The 23,391-nt window shown below is 39.9% G+C and overlaps 1 protein-coding gene and 1 pseudogene across 1 annotated transcript in view; one reads left to right on the top strand and one right to left on the bottom strand.

Moving 5' to 3' along the window:
• LOC101694028 (doublesex- and mab-3-related transcription factor C2) overlaps positions 1 to 21,036 on the bottom strand; it is a 34,188-nt gene extending 13,152 nt beyond the window's left edge. The window contains 1 exon segment of the mRNA XM_045074013.1: positions 20,970 to 21,036. The gene's annotated coding sequence lies outside the window, so the exon portion shown is untranslated.
• Positions 21,037 to 21,317: 281 nt separating this feature from the next.
• LOC123390307 lies at positions 21,318 to 21,721 on the top strand (annotated as a pseudogene).
• Positions 21,722 to 23,391: the final 1,670 nt, after the last annotated feature.

Here is a 23,391-nt window from a genome sequence, read left to right as displayed (position 1 = left end):
ACTTGAGGCTCTCAGCTTCCTGAAGGGATTAGGAGTGAAATTAGTTGTGACCAGAGATATTAGTTCAGGCTTGCTGCCAAATATCCAGGTGAAAACCTGGTTATATTTAAGACATGAAGGCCAAAAAGAACTCCCCCTGAGCTGAATTAAGATATAATTTGGTAACTGGGGCGCCTGGGTGGCTCAGTCAGTTAATTGCCCCGCTCTTGATTTTTGGCTCAGGTCATGATCTCAGGGCCATAGGTTCGAGCCCATGCGGTCAGCAGGCTTCGTGGTCAGCAGGAGTCTGCTTCTTTCCCACGTCTTCTCCTTCTGTCCCTCCCCCTGCTCTCGCTCTCTCTCTCAAGTAAATAAAATCTTAAAAAAAAAAAAAAAAAGATATGATTTTGTGACCAGATGCAGGCTTGGCAATCAGTATGCTTCAAATGTTCCAGTTAAATTGATTTTTTTCAAGAGTGACAACTTTTAGATCAAAGATGGTATCTTGCACATCCTAGCTCCCACAGCTCCTGTTGTAGTCCCTTTCACATGGTCAGTGACCAACGAAAATTATTTCTCAAGAAACATGTAAGCGGCAAGCACAGCAACAAACACCATGATAGACAAGCACAGTAAAAGGTTGTACTGGAAGCCAGCCAACCAGGAAGGAAGAACCTCTGAAAAGTCTGCCCTTCCTGAAAGCCATGCAGAAACTGGCAGAAAATTTCAGAATCCATATCTTGGGAACTCTGGAAAGTCACCAAAAGCATGCAACAACCTCTGTACGTTTATTCTAGAGAAACAGGTGAATCCCAGTAGGAAGAGTGAGCTATGTGGCATTTTAACTGGCCCTATTCCTTGCTCCTCTATCCAACTCTGTGGTAGCCTTGAATATGGACAGCCTGCAATCGCAGGGAAAGCCAGCAGCCCGGCAGTGGCCAGAAGGGGCAGAAAGGAGATGGGGCTCCTGCAAAGTTTCATTTCCAGAGAGTTGTCATTATTTGATCTGTCTGGTTGTTCCCTGGATGACCTCACTTGCATGGCTGTCAGTATTTGGACTGACTCATACCTTGCCCATTTAAAGTGCCTCTTCCCTGAGAGCATTTGTCAAAAACATTTAGGGGCAATAGTTTAACATTGCAGCTGCCTCAGGCAGTAGGTAACACTTGGAGTGAACAACAGGTGAACCAAAACCTTAAAAAGGGAAAAACCGAGGAAATGAGATGTCCATAGGGACTTTAAAAAAAGCTATGACATCAGGCACCTGGGTGGCTCAGTGGGTTAAAGCCTCTGCCTTCGGCTCAGGTCATGATCCCAGGGTCCTGGGATCGGGCCCCACATCGGGCTCTCTGCTTGGCCGGGAGCCTGCTTCCCTGTCCACTCCCCCGCCTACCTCTCTGCCTACTTGTGATCTCTGTCTGTCAAATAAATAAGATCTTTTAATAAATAAATAAATAAATAAATAAATAAATAAAAAGCTATGACATTATCCCTATGAATCTGAAGGCCAGACACATTCCCAAGATTACAGCATGCCCTGAAAAGACTCAAAAAGGCCCCACGCTACCAACTCTGGCTTATTTTGAGGCTCTCTGACAGCAGAAATGAAGGCTGTTACAGAGTGGACCACTGCCTGGCTGAGTGTTGAAGGCATGTCCAACATACACACAGAGCTCCGTGTCAATGACTGAGAGTCTTTGCAGTTATACAGGCATTTAAAGGCCTCTCTGCCCAGTCATTAGATAACCACTAAGCTAGCCAAGCAGTGAGTTCAGTGGCCACACACAGCAGAGGATACAGACTTTACCTAAGTAGTTCAGAGAAGTCACTAAGCAAACAAATGACAACAAGAATACTGAAACCAAACAGCAACAGCAAAACCTGGAAAGGGGGCAGAATCTGAATTCCAGAGTTGCCACATTCTCTTACTTAGACTAGATGTCCAACCTTTGACCAAAACCTATCTGACATGCAAAGAAACAGGGGAGTATGGGACATACAAAAGGATATACCCAGATGTTGGACTTACTAGTCAGAGACATTAAATCAGCTCTTGTAAATATGTTCAGCATCTAATCAAAGCCATGTCCTATGAATTAAAGGGAAGTATGAGACTGATGAGTCATTAAATAGATACACCATCAAAGAGATAGGAATCACTTTAAAAATATCAAACAGAAATTCTGATTTGAAAAGTATAATAACTGCATGAAAAATTCACTAGATCAGCTCAACAGAAATTGCAGTTGGGATTTAAAAGAATCACCGAACTTGGAAGTTAAAGCCAACTGAGACTATACAGTCTGAGGAAAAGAAAGAAAAAATAATGAAGAAAAGTAAACAGAGCCTCAGAGACCTTATAGGACATCATTAAGCACACCAGATTATGCATAATGAGAGCCCCTGGAGGAGAGGAGAGGAGAGGAGAGGAGAGGAGAGGAGAGGAGATAAAGGGAAAGAAAGAAGATTAGAAAATTAATGGCCTGATACTTCCCAAATTTTGTTAAAATTATTAATCCAGAGAAACAAAAAGATCTGAAACTCCATGGCGGATAGACTCAAGGAGATCTTCACCTTGAAACAACTTAGTCAAACTCCTGAAAACCAAAGACAGTGAGAGAATGTTGAAAGCAGAACCACAAAAGTGGCTCATCACATACAAGGGATTCCCCAGTAAGATTAACAGCTGACTTCTCCTCAGAAATTATGGGGCACATGATACAATGAGCATTGGGTGGTAGACTCAACTAATGAATCATTGAACATTGTATCAAAAACCAATAATGTGCTACACCTTGGCTAATTGAATTTAAATTTAAAAAAAAAAGTTAAATGACCCGGCAATTGCACTACTGGGTATTAACCCCCCAAATACACAAGTATGAAAAGAAGGGGCACCTGCACCCCAATGTTCATAGCAGCAATGTCCACAAAAGCCAAACTGTGGAAGGAGCCAAGATGTCCTTCAACAGACAAATGGATAAAGAAGATTTGGTTCATATATGTAATGAGATATTACTCAGCCATCAGAAAAGATGAATACCTGCCATTTTTGTCAACATGGATGGAATTAGAGGCGATTATGCTAAGTGAAAGAAGACACCAGAGAAAGACAATTATCATATGGTCTCACTCATAAGTGGAATATAAGAAATAGCGCAGAGGATCATAGGGGAAGGAAGGGAAAACTGGATGGGAGGAATTCAGAAAGGGAGACAAACCACAAGAGACTCTTGATTCTGGGAAACAAACTGAGGGCTGCAGAATGGGAGGTGGGTGGGGGGGGGGGGGGGTAACTGAGTGATGGGCATGAAGGAGAGCACATGGTGTGATGAGCACTGTGTGTTATACACAACTAATGTATCATTGAACACTATCTCTGAAACTAATGATGTACTACATGTGGGCTGATTGAATTTAAATTTGGAAAAGAAAAGAAAAAATAAAAGAAGCCATGGGGAACAGAAGATAGTAGGAAGTCATATTCAAAGCGCTGAAAGAAAAAGACTGTCTGGCAAGAATTCTCTATCTGGCAAGGATTCTCTATCCAGCAAAACCATCCTTCAAAAATGAAGGTGAAATAAATAAAGCCATTCTCAGGTAATGAAGAACGGGGTGAATTTATCGCTAACAGGCCCGCCTTACAAGAAATATTAAGGGGAAGTCTCCAAAAGACACTAGAGAATAATTCAAATCCATGTGAAGAAATAACGAACATCAAATACAAGTGCATGAAGAAGCAATAATTATAGAACTACCTGGATGGGCTTAAAAGGTATAAAGAGGCAATTTTGATGACAATAGTAGTACAAAGGAGCTTGAAGGTCCGGGGCTATTTAAGATCAAAGTTTTTACATAATATTGAAATTAAGTTGGTATTAATCTGAATTAGATTCTTTTAAATTAAAATCTTAATTGTAATCTGTGAGGCAACCACTAAGAAAATAATTCAACATTGTAGTAAACAATAAGGGAACAAAAATGGGTAAGAGAGAAAATACTTTTCACACAAAATGGCACCTCAGTCGTGTGAGAGAAAAACATAAAAACATGAGAAAAAAAATGACAATGGCAGACATAAATCCTCCAATATCATTAATTACATTAAATGTAAATGGAATGAACACTAGAAGGCAAAGAAGCTATTGGCAGAATGTCATACAGATAGAAAGCAGAATGGTGGTTGCCAGGATTGTGGGAAGAGAAGGGAAATGAAGAAGAATTAGTGTTTCATGGGTACAGAGTTTCATTTGGGGTAAAGGAAAAGATTCTGGAGATGGAAATGTTGATGGTTGCACAACAATTTGTACTTAATGAAACAGAGGTGAGTGCCTAAAAATGGTTAAATGTTCAATTTTACATCGTGCATATTTACCACAATTTTAAAAAAGGAAAAAATGAAAAAGGAAAGTCATCCATTTCCCATTGTTTGGGCAACTGAATATTGTTAATCTGGCAACATACCCCAAACTGATCTATAGATTCAATGTGATCTCCAACAAAATCCCAGCTGACTTCTTTGCAAAAATAAATTAGCAGATCCCAAAGCTCTCACGGAAATTCAAGGATTCGAGGATAGCCAAAGCAATCTTAAAAAGGAAGATTAAAGTTGGGGGACTCATTCTTCCCAATTTCTAATCTTACTAGGAAGCTCCAGCAATCAAGACAGTGTGGGTCTAACATAAAGATACTTAAATAGATTAATGGAATAGAATTACAAGTTCATCAAAAAAACCTTTCCTATCTATACCCAATTGATTTTTAAATAGGTGGCAAGATAATTATATGGGGTAAAAAAGAGTATTTTCAGCAAATGTTACTGGGACAACCGGATATCCACATACAAAAGAATGAAATTGAACCCAATCCTTGTCTCACTGCACATACGAAAATTAATTCAAAATGGATCTCTGATCTAAATAGCGACAAGTGTAGAACTCTTAGAAGAAAGCATAGCAGTAAATTGTCATGACGTGGGGTTAGGCAGTGTTTTCTTAAGGCCAAGGAACTAAATAAAAAGAGATATATTGGACTTTGTCAGATTCTAAAAACGTTATCTGCTGCAAATAATACCATCCAGAAAGTGAAAAGAGAACTTGAAGAATGGGGAAAGTATTTGCAAATCATATAACTATAAGGAACTTGTACCCAGATGATATAAATTAGTTTTACAAACCAGTGATAAAACATATAACCTCACTGAGAAACGGGTAAAAGATGTGAACAGTCACTTTCCCCCAAAGATAGAGAAATGGCCAATAAGCACATGAAAAGTGCCTTGATGGCATTCATCCTGAGGGAAATGCAAATAGAAACCACAATGAGAACCTACTTTACACCCACTAGAATAGCTAAAATCAGAGAGGGAAGGTGATTGCTATTGAGGATGTGGAAAAATTTGAACCCTTGGGCATAGCTGCTTTGAAACACAGTCTGCCATTCCCTCACATATTAAACACAGGGCCATCATATAACTAAGCAGTTCCAGTGCTCGATATATACCCGAGAAAAATTAAGATATATATCCATACAAAAACTTGCATACCAATGTCCGTAGCAGTATTCTTATAATGCCCCCAAAGTGGAAACAAACCAAAAGGCCATCAACTGATGAATGGATACATAAAATGTGAAACAGCCACACAACGGGATGTTATTTGGCTACAGAAACAAAGTACTAAAAAGCACTCCAGAAGGTGGTGGTGTAGGAGGTTCACCACCTCCTGCGGATGCACTGAGCCAACTGCATGTATTGCAACTCACTCTGAATGTGACCTAAAGACTGGCAGAGCAGTTCTTCCACAGCTAAAGTCATAAAGAGAAGGCTACATTGAAAAGGGTAAGAAGAGCAGAGATGCAGCCAGGAACCAAACCACCAGTGTGGCTACCCACAGGCGGGGGGGGGGGGGGGGCGGATATCACAAGTACAGAGGGGTGGAGGAGCAAAGGAGCAAGGGCATCAAGCCCCAAAGCAGGCACCCCTGGCCTTTGGGACGTGCACCAGGAAGACTAGTCCCCAAGAATTCTGTCTTTAAAAGTCAGTGGAGCTTAACTCTGGGAGATTTAAAAATCTGTGGGGCTTAACTCCCACTGTGGGATTAACATATTCCAGTGGGGTGTAAAGTAGCTCTGGGAAACTGAGTATCTCCTCTAAACAGCTAGCACACTATATCACTTGGCACGAGACCAAGCATAGAAACAATGCTTTGCAAAACACCTGGGTTATATGTGAAGGAGATTTATTGACTAATTGTGGGATGTGTGCTGGGGGCATGAGGATCTGTAGGAGCTCTCTCTGGGAAAGGAAGTGACCTTTTTTTTTTTTCTTGCCCTCCTTTAGCCTAGAGAGCTGGACACTTGCAAAAGCCAGATCTGACCCTCTCCATCTACCTTGCTAGTACCACTTGCCCTGCCCCAGCATTCACCTGTAGGCCACCCCACCCAATCATTCTGCCCTAGCAGGCACCCCACCACCACCACCACCACCACCACACTGGCGGGCAGCCTCAGCTGGAACCAACATCCCCTGCAAGGAGAGTACCACCCCACAAAACCCAGTGATCGTACTTAGCCAGGACCGGTATACTGCCAAAGACAGTCCTGCCACAAGTAGGGCACGGGAGACGAACACCCCCCCACACACACACAAACCTGCCTGCCATAGGTGCAGCTGAGTTTCTCAGCCAGCTGTGCCAAAGGCAGTCCCTGCCCACCAGTGCACATGTAGCAGTTGCAGCTGAACATTGCAGATACTTGAGCTGCAGGCCAGCTTTGCCAACCATTGAGCCCACAACTGGTGCAGCTGGGCATCTCAGCCAGCTGTCCAGGGGGCAAAACCTGTGCCACGGCATGCCCACAGTAGCTGCAACTGGGCTTCTCAGCCAGCTGCACAAGTGACAAGCCATGCCAACCACTGCTCCTCCAACAGTCATGGTTCAGCCACAAAAAGGAGGGTGTACACAACCCACAAAGGGAATACCCCTGGAGTCCCTGGTTTGGGTGACCAGCGTGGATTGCAGTACAGGGCACCACAGGATGCCTTCATAAAACCACTATGTTCAAGACCAAAATATCTCGCTGACCTAGTTAACACATAGAAACAAACACGGAGAGCGGGACAAAATGAAGACACGGAGGAATATGTTCTAAATGAAAGAACAAGACAAGACCACGGGAAAGAGCTAAATGAAACAGATAAGCAAACTGCCTGATAGAGGTGAAAGTAATAGTTATAAAGATACCCACTGGACTGGAGAGCAGAGTGAATGAAGCCAGTGAGAACTGCAACAAAGAGGGAAAAAATGTAAAAAACAAAACAAAACAAAATAAAACAAACCAGGGCTGAAGTACACAGTGACTGAAAAACAACAACAAAACCACTAGAGGAAATTAACAACATATTAGAGGATGTAGAAGAACAGGTTCAATGATCTGGAAGCTAGGGTAAATGAAAGCAACCAAGTTGAAGAGAAAAAAAAAGTTTTTAAAATGAGGATAGGTTAATTGAAGAAATAATAGCTAAAAACATCACTAATCTGGGGAAGGAAACACACATCCAGGTCCAGGAAGCATGGAGACCCAAGAAAGATGAACCTAACGAGGTGTGCACCAAAACACATAATATTTAAAATGGCAAAAAAATTAAGGATAAAGAGAGAATCTTAAAAGCAACAAGACAACAGCAAAGAGCTGTGTACGAGGGAAACAGGATAAGGCTAGCTGCTGATTTTTTTTTTTTTTTTTTTGGCATAAACATTGCAAGCCTAAAGGAAGTGACAGGATATACACGAAGGGATGAAAAGAAAAAAGGAAAAAAGAAAAATCTCTACAACCAAGAATGCTCTATCTAGCAAGGTAATCATTCAGAATTGAAGGAGAAATAAGAAGTTTCCCGGACTAACAAAAATTACAGGAGTTCACCACCACTACACCAGCCTTAAAAGAAAGGTTGAAGTGATTTATCTAAGTGGAAAATAGAAGGCTATTACTAGAAATTTAAAAGATTATGAAAGGAAAATATTTCACTGTTAAAACATACAGTAAAGATAGCAGATCTATTGCTTATAAAGCTAGCAGTAAGGTTAAAACACAGAAGTATAATCAATTATATCTACAAAAATTATCCAAGGGGTACACAAAATAAAAAGATGTAAAACATGACATCATATACATAAAGTGTGAAGGGGGAGTAAAAACGTAGTGCTTTTAGAATGTGTTTGAATTTAAGTGATCACCAACTTAATATAGACTGCTATATACATAAAATGTTATATATGAGCTGATGGTAACCACAGACCAAAAATGGATGATAGATGCCCAAAAAATAGAGAAAGGAATCCTGGAGTAACATTAAAGAAAGGCATCAAACAAAGAGCAAGAGAAGAAGAGAGAAACAGAGAACTACAAAAACAACCAGAAATCAACTAACAAAATAACAATGAGTACATACCTATCAACAATTACTTTAGATGTTTTAAGTATTCTAAATGCTCCAATCAAAACACACAGGGTGACTGAAAGGATAAAAAAAGCAAACCAAGACCTATCTAGATGATGCCTAAAACTGACTCACTTCAAACCTAAAGACACATGCAGACTAAAAGTAACAGAAAGGGAAAACGTATTCCATGCAAATAGAAGTGGAAAAAAAAAAAAAAAAGCAGAGGTAGCAATACTTACATCAGACAAAATAGACATTTTTGTTTGTTTGTTTTTGTGTTTTTTGGTTTTTGGGTTTTTTTTAAATTAAATTTATTTTTTATTTATTTTCAGCATAACAGTATTCATTATTTTTGCACCACATCCAGTGCTCCATGCAATCCGTGCCCTCTCTAATACCCAGCACCTGGTTTCCCCAACCTCCCACCCCGCCCCCCGGCCACTTCAAACCCCTCAGATTGTTTTTCAGAGTCCATAGTCTCTCATGGTTCACCTCCCCTTCCAATTTCCCCCAACTCCCTTCTCCTCTCATTATGCTGAGTGAAATAAGTCAAGTAGAGAGAGTCAATTATCATATGGTTTCACTTATTTAGAGAGCAAAATAGACTTTAAAACAAAGACTATAGGGGCACCTGGGTGGCTCAATGGGTTAAAGTCTCTGCCTTCAACTCAGGTCATGATCTCAGGGACCTGGGATTGAGGCCCACATAGGGCTCTCTGCTCAGAGGACAGCCTGCTCGCCCCCGCTCCCGCCTGCCTGCCTCTCTGCCTACTTGTGATCTCTGTCTGTCAAATAAATAAATAACGTCTTTTAAAAAAGATTATAACAAGAGATAATGATAGGTATTACATAATGATAAAGGTATCACTCCAAACAAGAGACTATAACAATTGTAAATGTGTGTAAATATGTGACCAACATCAGAACACCTAAGTATATAGGCAAATATTAATGGACACAAAAGGGCAAAATTGACAGTAATACAACAATAGTAGGGGACTTTAACACCCTACTTGCATCAGTGGAAAGACCCTTTAGTCAGAAAATCAATAAGGAAAGAGTAGCTTTGAATGACACTTAGACCAGAAGGACCTAATGTATATATACATGACTTTCCATTCCAAAACAGGAGAATATTCATTTTTTAAAAGATTTTATTTATTTATTTGACAGACAGAGATCACAAGTAGGCAGAGAGGCAGGCAGACAGGAGGGAGGGGGGAAGCAGGCTCCCTGCTGAGCAGAGAGCCCGATACGGGGCTTGATCCCAGGACCCTGAGATCATGACCTGAGCCGAAAGCTGAGGCTTAACCCTCTGAGCCACCCTGGTGCCCGAATATTCATTCTCTTGAAGGGCACGTGGAAACATCCTCCAGGACACATCACATGTTAGGCCACAAAACAAGTCTCCATGAATTTAAGAAATTTAAAGCAGACCAGCCTCAATTTCCAACCACAACAGGACAAAACTGAGGTCGATGGCAAGAAAAGAACTAGAAGACACACAAACACATGGAAGCTAAACATGCTACTAAGCAACAGGAGGGCCAATGAAGTGATTAAAGAAAAATAACTAGGGAAAAATGAAAATGGAAACACTGCACTTCAAAATCTTTGGCACTCAGAAAACACAGTTCTAAGAGGAAAGTTTTTGAGAAAAATCTCAAATAAACCATCTAACCTTACACCTAAAAACCTAGAAAAAGAAGAGCAAGCAAAACCCAGTGGTTCAAAGGAAGGAAATAATAAAGATCCCAGTGAAAGGGCACCTGGATGGCTCAGTTGGTTGAATGTCTGCCGTTGGCTCAGATCATGATCCCAGGGTCCTGGGATCTAGCCCCTCACCAGGCTCCCTGCTCAGTGAGGAGCCTGCTTCGCCCTCTCCCACTCCCCCTACCGGTGTGCATGCTTTCTTTCTCTCTCTCTCTCAAATACATAAATAAAATCTTTTTTTAAAAAAAGATCACAGTGAAAATAAATGAAATAGAGACTTAAAAAATCAGGAGAAAAAGATCAATGAAACTAATAGCTGGTTCTTTGAAAAGATAAACAAAATTGATAAACCTTTAACTGCTTTAGCCAGACTCATCAAAGAGAGGGAGAGGGAGAGAAGGAGAGGAAGAGAGAGAGAAAGAGAAAGAGAGGGAGAGAACTCATAATAAAATCAGAAATGAAAGGGCAGTTATAACTGACACCACAGAAATATGAAGGATCGTGAAGGACAACTACAAAAAAAAATTGTATGCCAACAAATTAGATAACTTAGAAGAAATGGATAAATTCCTGGAAATATGCAGTGCTCCAAGACTGAAGCCTAAAGAAATAGAAAATCTGAACAAACCAATTACTAGTAACAAAATTGAATTGGTAAGAAAAGAAACATCCAACAAACAAAATCCAAGACCAGATAGAGCTTTGCAGGTGAATGCTACCAAACTTTTAAAGAAGAGTTAATGCTTCCCTTATCTGGCTATTCCAAAAACTGGAGGAGAAAAGAATGCTTCCAAATTTATTGTAAGAGATCAGCAGAGATACCAAAACCAGATGAACCCACTATAAAGACAGAAAGATACAGACCAGTATCCTAGATAAACAGAGATGCAAAAACCTCAACAACATACTAGCAATTTGAATTCTGAATTCAAAAATACATTAAAAAAATCATCTATCACAACAAGTTGGATTTATTCCAGGGATGCAGAATGGTTCAATATATGCAACGTGATATACCACATTAACAAAATAAAGGATAAAAATATGATTGTCTCAGTAGATGAAGAAAAAGCTTCTGACAAAATGCAACATGTGTTCATGATAAGAATTCTCAAAAACTGGGTTTAGAGGGAATATACCTCAACCCAGCAAATGCCACATATGACAAATGTACAGCTAACATCATATTCACTGGTGAAAAGCTGAAACCTTTTCCTCTAAGATCAGGCATAAGACACGGATGTCTACCCTCACCACTTTTATTCAACATCCTATTGGAAGTCCTAGACACAACAATTGGACAAGTAAAAGAAACAAAATATATCCAAATGGGTAAGGAAGAGAGAAAACTGTTGCTATTTGCAGGTGTCATGACACTCTATATAGAAAACCCTAAAGACTCCACCAAAAACAAAACAAAACAAAACACCAAATAGTAGAACCAAAAAATGAACTTGAAGTTGCAGGATACAAAGTTAATATACAGAAGTCGGTTTCATTTCTATATACAAATTACAAGATAGCAGAATGAGAAATCAAGAAAACAATCCCAAAGACAATTGCACCCCAAACAATAGAATACCTAGGAGTAAATTTACTTAAGGAAGTGAAGGGCCTGTGCTCTGAAAACTATAAGACATTGGTGAAAGAAACTCAAGATGACACATATAAATGGAAAGAAGTACATGCTCTCTGAGTGGAAGAATTAATATTGTTAAAATGCTTATGCTACCCAAAGCAATCTACAGATTCAATGCAATCCCTATCAAAATACACCAATAGTATTTTTCACAGAACTAGAGCAAAAGAATCCTGAAATTTGTACAGAACCATCAAGGGTGTTGGATAGTCAGAGGAATCTTGAGAAAGAAGAACAAAGCTGGAGGTATCAGAGCCCCAAATTCCTCACTGTACTACAAAGCTGTAGTCATCAGAACAGTGTGGTACCAGTGCAGAAATAGACCCACAGTTCAATGGAACACAATAGAGAGCCCAGAAATGAACCCACATGTATGTGGTTAATTAACCTATGGCAAGAAAGGCAAGAACATACAATGGGGAAAGGTGGTCTCTTCAATAAATAAAAGCAGTCTCTCCAAAAAGCAGTCTTTGGAAGAACTGGACAGCTACATACAAAAGCAGGAAACTGGACCACTTTCTTACACCATACACAAAAACAAAGTTAAAATAGGTTAAAGACCTAAATGCATGCCTTGAAACCATAAAACTCCTAAAAGAAAACATGGGTAGTACATGCATAGATATTGGGCTTAACAATATTTTTCTGGATATGTCTCCCAGGCAAGGAAAACAAAAGCAAAAATAAACAACTGGGACTCTATCAGACTAAAAAGTTTTGACACAGTGTAAGTAACCATCAACAAAACAAAGAGGCAGCCTATTAAATGAGAGAAGATATTTGCAAATGATATATCCAATAAGGGCTTAATATCCAAAGTAGGTAAAGAACTTAGGCGACTCAATACCAAAAACGAAGCAAAACAAAACAAAGCAAAATACTCTGATTTAAAAATCGGCAGAAGACCTGAATAGACGTTTCTTCCAGTGGAGATATACAGATGGCCAACAGACACATGAAAAGTTGCTCAATATCACTAACCATCACGGACCTGAAAATCAAAACCAGACAGAGATAGAGCCTCACAACAGTCACCCTGGCTGCTATAAAAACGGGAAATAATAACAAGTGTTGGTGAGGACATGGAGAAAAGGGAACTCTTGGGTGCTGTTGGTGGGAAGGTAAATTTCCAAATTTCCAAATTTCCAAATTTTCACTCTGGAAAACAGTATGCAGATTCTTCAAAAAACAAAAAATGGGACTATCTTACAATCCAAAATTTCCACCTCTCAGTATTTATTCAAAGAGAACAAAAGCACTAATTTGAAAAGATTTATGCACCGCCATGTTCATTCATCGTGGCTTCCTTTACAATAACCACAATATAGAAGTACCTGTCAGTAGACAAACGGATAAAGAAGCTGTGGTATATATACAGAATGGAACTTTATTTGGTCATTAAAAAAAAAAAAAGGCAGTGAAATCTTGCCATTTGTGACAGCATGAAGGGCCCTAGAGGATATTATACTAAGTGAAATATATCAGATAGCAAAAGATAAATACCATACGATTTCACTTCTATGTGGAACCTACAAAGCAAAGCAAACAAACGAACAAACAACAACAGAACTAAAATAGAAGCAGACTCACAAACATAAAGAAAAAACTTGGTGGTGGCCAGAGGGAGGAAGGTTGGGGGATGAAGAGGTACAAACTTCCAGTGATGAAATAAATGAGTCACAGTGATGAAAAGTACAGTATAGAGAATACAGTCAATAATACCACTATAACTTTGTATGGTGACAGATGATAATTAAATTTATTGGAGTGAGCCTTTTGTAATGTATGTAATTGTCCAGTCACTGTGTTGTACACCCAAAATGAATATTATATGTCAGCTATACTTCAATTTTAAAAATGCATAAATAAAAGTTTTTTAAGTGGAATGACGTGGTGATACATGATACAACCTCGATGAACTTTGAAAACATTATTCTATGTAAAAAAAAAAAGAGATATAGTCACAAAAGTCCACACACAGTATGTTTCCAGCAAGTAGATTTAATTATGGCTTAAATTTCAGGTGATGTGGTTGTGGGAAAATGGGAAGCAGCAGGTAATGGACACAGAGTACTTAACAAGTGAAAATATTCTAAAGTTTTTTCATAGCGATGGCTGCACAACTCTTAAGTATGCTGAAATAAACTGAATTGTAAAATTTAAATGAGTTAGTTGACTGGTATGTAAATTGTATCTTGACAAACTGTTCTTCACTAAAAGAAACGTTAGTTAAATGGAGTTCTGCAGTCAGAAGTAAAATGATACCACACAGAAACTTGGATTGGTCTAAAGGAATGATTGAAAAAAACACGTGTGTGTGGTGTGGTGTGTGTGTGTGTACATATATACACACATGTATATATACATATACACATATATATACACATATGTGCACATATATGTATATATATGATATCATTTTCTCATCTACAAAGTTATAAAAGACAGTTGGCTATTTATAACAAATTAATATGAAAGGGTAATGGTGTCTACAACGTATGTAGAAGTAAAATATATGCAGAGGATGCACCAAAATGCCAGGAGGAGAAAATTTCATTGTATATGAAATGGTGTCTGTTATTTGAAGATAGAATATAACTTAAAGGTGGATATTGTAAGCCCAAGAATGACCACTACAGTAAAATAAAAGAGTTGTAGCTAACTTGAATGAGAGGAAAAAAGAACAGAGAAAGAATGTGACAAATAGTAAACTACCATCAAGTTTGCAGTCTTAAGCAAAATGTATTGATAATTACACTAAGTTTAAAGGACCTAGACACTTGAAGACAAAGGTAGATTTCCAGATGGAAGAAACTGAGACCACACTATATGCTTTCTACATAACTTTCTACAAAACTTGTAGATAGCATATACAAAGATGCAAATAGATTAGAAATAAATAAGCAAGAGAATAGCTGAGTGTGTACATGACTATCAGACACATCATACTGAAGGATATGACCAGAGGCAAAGTTGGATATTCCATGAAGACAGGCTCTCTATTGGGCCTTAAAACAAGTCTCAAGAAACATATAGGGGCTGAAATCATACAGAGCAGGTTTCCTGACTGTGACAGCATTAAATGATAAGTGAATAACATAAACATGGCATACAAGTCCCATATTACTTGTAAATTAAACAGGAAAATTTTTAATAACCCGTAGGCCAAAGAAGACATCACAAAATAAGTTAGAAAATATTGTTAGTTGAATGGAAATGAAAGCACAGCATAACAAAACTTGAGGGATGCAGATAAAGCAGTGCTTAGGGGAAAATTTATTGCATTGAATGCCTATACTGTTTATTTATTTATTTATTTTAAAAATTTTTTATTTTTTAAGAACAAGGGCCTCAAATCAATAACGTATGGTTCCAAAATATAATAAAGAAGAAGAGCAAGTCACATAGAAATGGGACGAGGCCCATTAAAAAGAATATAGATAGACAGATGAGAGTTCGATAGCTAGATGGAGATAGAGATCACCAGAAACAGTCCCTAAAGAAATAGATGCATCAAAATTACTAGATGGAAGCTAACATGACACCATAAAAAAAGAATTCTAAACAAAAAAATAAAATAAAATAAAATAAGATAAAATAAAAGAACTCCTTTAAATATGTTCAAAGACCTAAAGGAAAACACAAAGGACCAAAGGAAATCATGAAGATGATATATGAAAGAAAGGCTCATAGAAACAAAGACAAACTACAGTGCCGAACAAAATTCTAGAACTGGAAAATACAGTGACAGAAATGGAAAATTCACTAGAGGGTTTCATCAGCAGACTTGAGCAGGCAGAAGGAACAATCAATGAACTTGAACAGAGATGATTTGAAAGTATTGAGTCTGAGGAGCAAAAGGAGAAAAGGATGAATCAAAATGAAGAAAGACTAAGAGGTTTCTAGGATTCCCTCAGGTGAAAGAATATATGCATTACAGGAGTCCCAGAAGGGTAAGGGAGCATGCAGAGAGATTATTCAAAGAGATAATGGCTGAAAACTTAGCAAATTTGAAGAAAGGCATAACTATTCAAGTCCAAGAAACCAAAGGATCCAAGCAAGATAAACATAAAGACATCCACCCCAAGACACATTGTAATCAACCTGTCAAAAGCCAAGGATAAAGAGAGAAGAATCTTCAAAAGAGCAAGAGACTAAGTGATTCATTATGTATAAGGGATCCCCTAAGAAGACTATTAGCAAATTTCTCAGCAGAACTGTTGAAGTCCAGAAGGCAGTGAGATGATACATTTAAGTGCTGAAAGAAAAATATGGACTCTGAAAAACAATCTGAGGGGTTTGAAGTGGCGGGGGTGTGGGAGGTTGGGGTACCAGGTGGTGGGTATTATAGAGGGCACGGATTGCATGGAGCACTGGATGTGGTGAAAAAAATAATGAATACTGTTTTTCTGAAAATAAATAAATCAATTTAATTTTTAAAAAGTTAAAAAAAAAAATAAAATGCTGCTAGTACCCTCAAGCAAGAACAGTATTTCCAGGAACACTGTCCTTCAAAATGACAGAGAAATAAAGACATTCTGAAAGAAAGAAAAGCTGATGGAGTTCACTACTACTAGGCCTGCCATCCAAAATACGTTAAATGGAGTCCTTCAACTTGAAACTAAAGGACACTAGACAGTAATTTGAAGCCATACAATACTAATAGATTCTCCAGTAAACCTAAATATCTCCGGTAAACCAGAAAAACGGGTGTTATTGTAATGTGCATTTTTATCTCTATTTTTGCTGTTATAGAATATGAAGGAGAAATGCATAAAAATAATAATAAGCCCACGTTAAGGGGCACACAGCATATAAATATAAACGTTGTGAGATCAATAATATAAAAAGGGAGGCAAAACTGTAAAGGACTAGAGTTTTTGTATGCAATTGAAGTTAAGTTGGGATCAGTTTAAGATAGATTGTCATACTTTTTAGTAGGGCGTAATATGCAATCGCCATGGTGGCCACAAAGAAAAATATCTATTGAGTACACACACAGAAAGACAAGAAGGGAATCTAAATGTGAAACTACAAAAAGCAACTAAACATAAGGAAGAAAGGAATGGAGGAAATGAGGGACAAACAAATGACAAGGAATACAGAAAACAAAAAAATAGAATGAAAAAGTAAGTGTTTCCCTACCAGCAATTACTTTAAGTGTATCAAATGCTTTAAACTCTCCAATTAAAAGACACAGATTGGCAGAATGGATTTTTTAAAATAATTGATACGTCTATATGTGCTCTACTACAAACACACTTGAGATCTAAGGGCACACAGAAGATTAAAGTGGAAAGATGGGAAAAGATTTTCCCCTGCAAAACTAACAACAACAACAACAAAACAACAAAAGAGCTGGAGTGGTGAAACTAGTATCACACAAAATAGAATTTAAGAAAAAAATACTGTCAAAAGAGACAGTGAAGGTCATTATATAATATAAAAGGGGTTGATGAACTGGAAATATATAATAATTATAAACATATTTGCACCAAATATCAGAAATCCATGGACAGAATTGAAGGGAGACATGGTCACTCTACAGTGATACAGGGAGACTTCAATACTCACTTTCAATAATGGGTAGAACTACCACACAGAAGATTGAAAAGGAAATACAGCACTTGAACAACCCTGTGGAACAACTGTATCTAACAGACATACAGAGTACTGCAGTCCAAAAAAAAAAAATTACACAATTCTCCCTAGTGTACCTGGAATATTCTCCAGGATAAACCATAAGTTAGACAACAAAACAAGTCTGAATAAATTTGAAGACATGGAAATCATGCAAAGTATTTTTTCCCCAATCACAACAGGGTGAAACTAAACTTAGTAGCAGAAGAAAAACAAATACGTGGAAACTGAATTGGAAATTGAGATTATTTCATAAAGAAAACTTCATTCTTAAACGGGTTCACTGGTGAGCAGTACCTCACATTTAAAAGAAAAAAAAATACTAACAGTCCCACAGAACTTTTCCAGAATATCCAGGAAGAACACTTGCCAATTCTTTTTATGAGGGCAGCATTACTTTTACACAAAAGAGAGAGAGAGAGAGAGAGAGAGAGAGAGAGAATTGCATTACAAGGGAAAGAAAGCACAACAGACCAATATCCCCGATGAACATAGATTTAAAACTCACTTATGAAATTTTAGAAATTTAAATCCAATGATGTATGAAAAGTATGATCCATGACCAGGCAGACTGTATCCTAGGAATACAAGGTTATTTTAACATTTAAAAAAAAATACATCACTATTTTGCCATACCAAGGGAATGATAGAAAAGCAGTGATTATTGTAAGGGCCTACTTAATCAGAGGGAGCCATTTTGTTGTTTATGCAGTAAACTTAGATTGACCCTATGCAGTAAACTTAGATTGACCCTGCCCCTCCCAGAGGAACTTACTTGCAAAGCCCAGATACAAGGGCGGGTCAGGCCAGGTAGATTCATCCAATCAGTGGGGCACACATATGTCTACTAGGGTGAATTGTAATTCAATTGGCCGCCTGTGTGTGACCTAACATGACTGTGCAGTTTTCTCTGTGTATTGCAATCTCATTGGCCACCTGTGTATAGCCCAGCTAAACTACCTCTATAAAAGTTAGTCCGTAAGGCTGGGAGGGGTCGCCTCTTTGCAAGAGACAGCCTTGATCGGTCAATTTGATTCCTGATGCTTGGCGCGAAATAAAGCTTTGCTTGACCTTCGCTTTGTATCAGTCTCGCTCCTTTGATTACGGACCCTAACATGATTATCACAATATATGACAGAAGAGTTATTTGATAATATAAAACATCCATTCATGATTTAAAAAAAAAAAAAACCATCTTGTATCTTAAGAGCATAAGGGAACATGCTCAACCTGAAAAAGTAATTCTACCAAAAACCTGCTGCTGGCATCATACTTATGGTATGATACTTATGGTATCTTATCATAAGTACTTATCATACTTATGGTATTTATGGTGAAAGACGGAATGCTTCTCCTATAAGATTAGGAATATGGGAGAATGTCCACTCTTATTGTGTCTATTTGACGTGATATTTGAGGTCCTAGTTGATGAGATAAGGCAAGAAAAGGAAATAGAAGGCATACAGATAGAAAAGGAAGAAGTAAAAAACTGTATTTTCACAAAGCATGGTCGTCTACAAAGAAAATAGTAATCTAGGGGAAAAAAAGGCAACAGAAACCAAAAATCATCTCCCAGATCTAATAAACAATTTAATAATGTCACGGGACAGAAAGTCAATATAAAGAAAAGTGTTTTTTATTTCAATATGCTAGGAACAAATATCTAGAGATGGAGATGTTCTTATATGTCACTTACAATAACAGTAAACTAATTGGAATACCTACTGAGAATTTTAATGTAATCTGTGCAAGACTTGTACACAGACACCTATAAAATATTGCTGAAAGAAATTAAAGAAGACCTAAATAAATGGAGATATGCTATGTTCATGGGTCAGAAGACTCACAAATTTTAAGATGCCAAATCTCTAGTAATTCTTCCAGGGATTCACCAGAATCATAATTACAATGAAAAACTGTTTCTAAAACTTATACAGAAATGCAAAGGATGTAAAATAGCCAAGGCCATTTGGGAAAAAAATGAAGATGGAGGACTTGCACTACCAAATTCCCTGACTTAATATAAAGGCATGGTAATCAAGACAGTGTGGTATTACTGTAAAAATAGACATACAGATCAAAGGATAAAATAGAAATCCCAGATAGACTTAGACATGTATGGTAAGTGGATTTGTGACAAAAGTTCTAAGGTAACTTAGTTAACTAATAATTAACTAGTGGTGCTGGGAAAGGTGTAGCTCCACAATGGGAAAAGAAAGCACAAAGAAACTTCAATACCTCATGCTGTATGCAGAAATGAACTCAAAATAAACCATAGATCTAAGTGCAGATTGTAAAATTGAAAATCTACAAGAAAACGTATGAGAAAACTGTTGTGTTGTGAAGTTAGGCAAAGATATTTAGGTAGAACATTCATTCAAAAGGTATGAATCACAAAGGAAAAATAATCAATGGACCATTGTCAAAATTACACACACACACACACACACACACACACACACACACACACACACTTCTGCTTCTCTAAAACCAGGGTTTGATATCTCTGTGTGGCACCATTTTCTACTCCTGTACCAGAACCTCACGACTGACCTTGACTTCTACTTAATCCCCAGAACAGGGTCTACTTACTTTTTGGTTACAAAATCTCACTTTATTGCCCTGGGTTTCTGCTTGCAAAGCACTCCCCTTTCTCTATTTCCTTGTCAACTTCTTTCCTCACTCATTTCAGGCGTGGGTCCTCTGGGAAATCTCCAAGACTCTCTTCTCTCTCCCGAGGCTGGGAGGCTGTCCATCTTCAGTCCTCCCATAGCCATGTAAACTTCTTTCCGTTGCTCTCCACTGTAACCATCCTTCTCTTGGCTTCTCTCTCACAGAGTGGCTTGCAGCCCCAGCCAAGCCTCATTCATTCCTAGAACCCTAGGCCATGGCCCATTGATAGGTTCCCAGAGAAGATTAGCCCTGAATCCTCACAGTTATATAAGAGAGTTTTTCTTAAACAACACTGTTACTTCAAAAACCAAATAAAAGATTCTGAGGCCGCCTACTTCCTCTTTTCCTTCCAGGTCCTGTTTGCAAGGGAGCTCCTTTGAAGTCAGTGGTTCAGTTTGCAAGGGAGTTCCTTTGAAGTCAGTGGCCCAGACCCTCATGGCTCTTAAGTGGTGAAAAGGGGGCATAAGTAGACAGCTTCACTTGAAACCCAAATGTCAAAGATGAAATTTCATATAGCAGAACGAGGCAACAATGAGCTCTTACCTCACTTGTTTTGCTCTCAACCTAGCCCCACCCAGACCCTTCCCCTCTGTCCCTTACATTTTCCAATCTACCCACTAGGCCCCAAAACACCCATCCCTCTACCCACCAGATGCTGGCTCATAGATGTGGTATCTCACACAACCCTCTGAGAAGAAAAGCTCTGCTGTTGATTGGGACTATGGTTGCCATCACCTAGCTCACCCTCCTTGCTTTGATAATTCATTTGGACCCATACACCTCCCCAGGGCTTTGATGTACATAATCCTGTGAACCTAAATGTGGGGAGGGCCCACGTGAACCCCCCGTCTATGGCAACCCCACCAAATGCCACCCAAAACTCACCGTCTGCCTGAACACCTCTGCCTTTTTCGGCCAGCAAGCAAAACCCTGACTTGAGCCTGTTGGGAGGTCCAGAGAAAATAAGAGAGAGAAAGAAAGAAAAGGACAGGAGGGGTGGGAGTAGAAGACACGGGAACAAGGGGGATGCCACATACCAGAAATGTATCCACTCCTTGAGCACAGTGCACTCAGCTGTAGGAGGGAGGAAAGACAGGGCGGGGCCAGAGGGGCTCGAGGGTGTGGAGGGACCAGGCCCTTAACCTCTTTGCGCCAAGCAGAGTGAGGAGCTCTGCTGGTCTCTTCAAGGAAGTCCTGTCCGTCACTACTGGCACATCACACTCTCCTGGAAGCATGATCTTCACTCCCTTCCTTCCACCTCCTGACCTAATGAGTCTGCTTTCCCTGTTATCATGGGGTCAGCTCCCAGGGGCTGGGGTTTGCACTATAGTGGTCCCTACTCTATCCCCAGCACCTGGAATAGGGTCAGGGATGCACATAATGCTTATTGAGTGAGTTAAGGAGTGCCAGGGAAGGAAAGGACCACGTGGGATGAGGCTATTTACTCTTCGTGTTTCTTTATTTGTTGTTTGTTTTCCAGAACGTGAAAGACACCAAGGAACTGGTTTTTCTGTCTGACACCACAGAGAACCCATCCAGTGCAATGGCCCAGGCTCACCCAGAGAGCCTGCTGGTCCCCAAGGGGCTTGGAGGAGCTGGCTCCAGAGGGCCCTGGCATGTTTCACCAGGTCCTTCAGGTAAGAGCTCAGAGCCAGCCTCTGCCTCTCTCACTGCCCACAGCCAAGCCAGCACACCTCTGCTTCCTACCTGACCCAGAACACCCCCAGGCCAGGCCTGACTTCCCCAGAGTTCCCAAGGTTACAGCTGTCACTCTGCTTTGCCTTTGTAGGGGAGGATACCAGACACTCGAAAACCGAGATCATGGGACCCACAGAGACAGACCCATGAACGGTGGTTGATCCCACTCTGCTGCCGCATCCCCCTTGCTTTCCTCAGTTTCTCAGTCCCTGGGCCTGAAATAAAGGCCGGCACGCCTGACTCTTTCTGCTTCAACTTTTCAACAGTGTAACTTGCGACACTGACACCAGCCTCAGGTGAACTGGGGGTTTTCAGTTGTGGTGGTGGTGGGGAAGGTGGCAGAGGGAGGGAGTTAGCATCTTACTTAGCTCTGTAGGCTGTGCACCTGCCTTCTTGGGGCAGTGCCACTGGTTCCTCAGTCACGGTTGTAATGGACTTTAGCCCAAGAAGAGTGAGTGTTTCACAGCAGACTGCTCTGACCCTAAGTGGGCGCGGAGGGGGATAACTGCAGGAATGACCCTACACCACACACAGTCTTCATATCTGGGAATAACTGGACAGTGCTTATATGGAGGGGAGAGGGAGGGACACATGCAAAGAGAATCTCTGGGGCCTAAGAAAACCTCTTAGACTCATATAGGTATAGTCCGCTCCCAAGCACCCGACTCAGGCACAAGACTGAGCCTCTTCAACAGGCGACCTCCTCTCTAACTACAGATTGCTCATTTTCATGGTGAGGTTCTCTTTCCCCTTTCCTGAGGTGGTCTTGATGTGTACTGCCTCATAATATCAGCACAGGTAGTCTATCAGAGTGGTTGGAGCATGTATGTCCCTCCAACCCGGCAACATGTAGAAGCCCCGCTAGATATTGCAACACCTAGAATCACCGGGCCAATGGCAAAAAAATACAGGATGTGTCCTTTAATACCAAAGAGCCTAACTAGCACACAGAAACACCAAAATATTTGTCCCCCCTAACTCATGTGGTCCCCTATACAAAACCAGGAGAGGAAAAAGTACTTGTACAGGGGCTTGCTGTGGCAAAAATACAGGATGTGTCCTTTAATATCAAAGAGCCTAACTAGCACACAGAAACACCAAAATATTTGTCCCCCCTAACTCATGTGGTCCCCTATACAAAACCAGGAGAGGAAAAAGTACTTGTACAGGGGCTTGCTGTGTGAATTCATTACCTTTAGTTGTTGTGGAGATCCAATGCCTTTAATGAAGACTCCCTAGTGAAGCTCAGGTGAGGTAGGGTTCGGGTACAAAACCACATTTGGGAGTCTCAGAGCCCTTTCATGGCCCCTTTCCTATATCCCTGAAGTGCAGCCAAGGTGGGACCCATAGGTACAGAACAGAGGAAGCTGTTAACTTAGTGCAACAGGTTTGCTTTAGGTCTGCTGTCTCAGCAGCCATTCCTGATGGCCTAGGAACCACCTCTCTTCCCACAATGCCTCTGTTGTCCTAACTCAGTGGCCCCCGACTCAATGGGAATGCTCAGCTCCATGTCACTGCTTCTTCAAAAGGCATTGAGATCTCACATCCTGGGTCTCAGCCCTGTCCAAAAGAAGAGAGGAGCTCCAACTCTTAGGGGCTGCAGAGACTG

Source organism: Mustela putorius, unplaced genomic scaffold, assembly GCF_011764305.1.
Source record: "Mustela putorius furo isolate JIRA1106 unplaced genomic scaffold, ASM1176430v1.1 tig00537298_pilon_pilon_pilon, whole genome shotgun sequence".
Taxonomy (NCBI): Eukaryota; Metazoa; Chordata; class Mammalia; order Carnivora; family Mustelidae; genus Mustela; species Mustela putorius.
The sequence above is the reverse complement of the archived record's forward strand: the minus strand, read 5'-3'. Positions and strand labels throughout refer to the sequence as shown.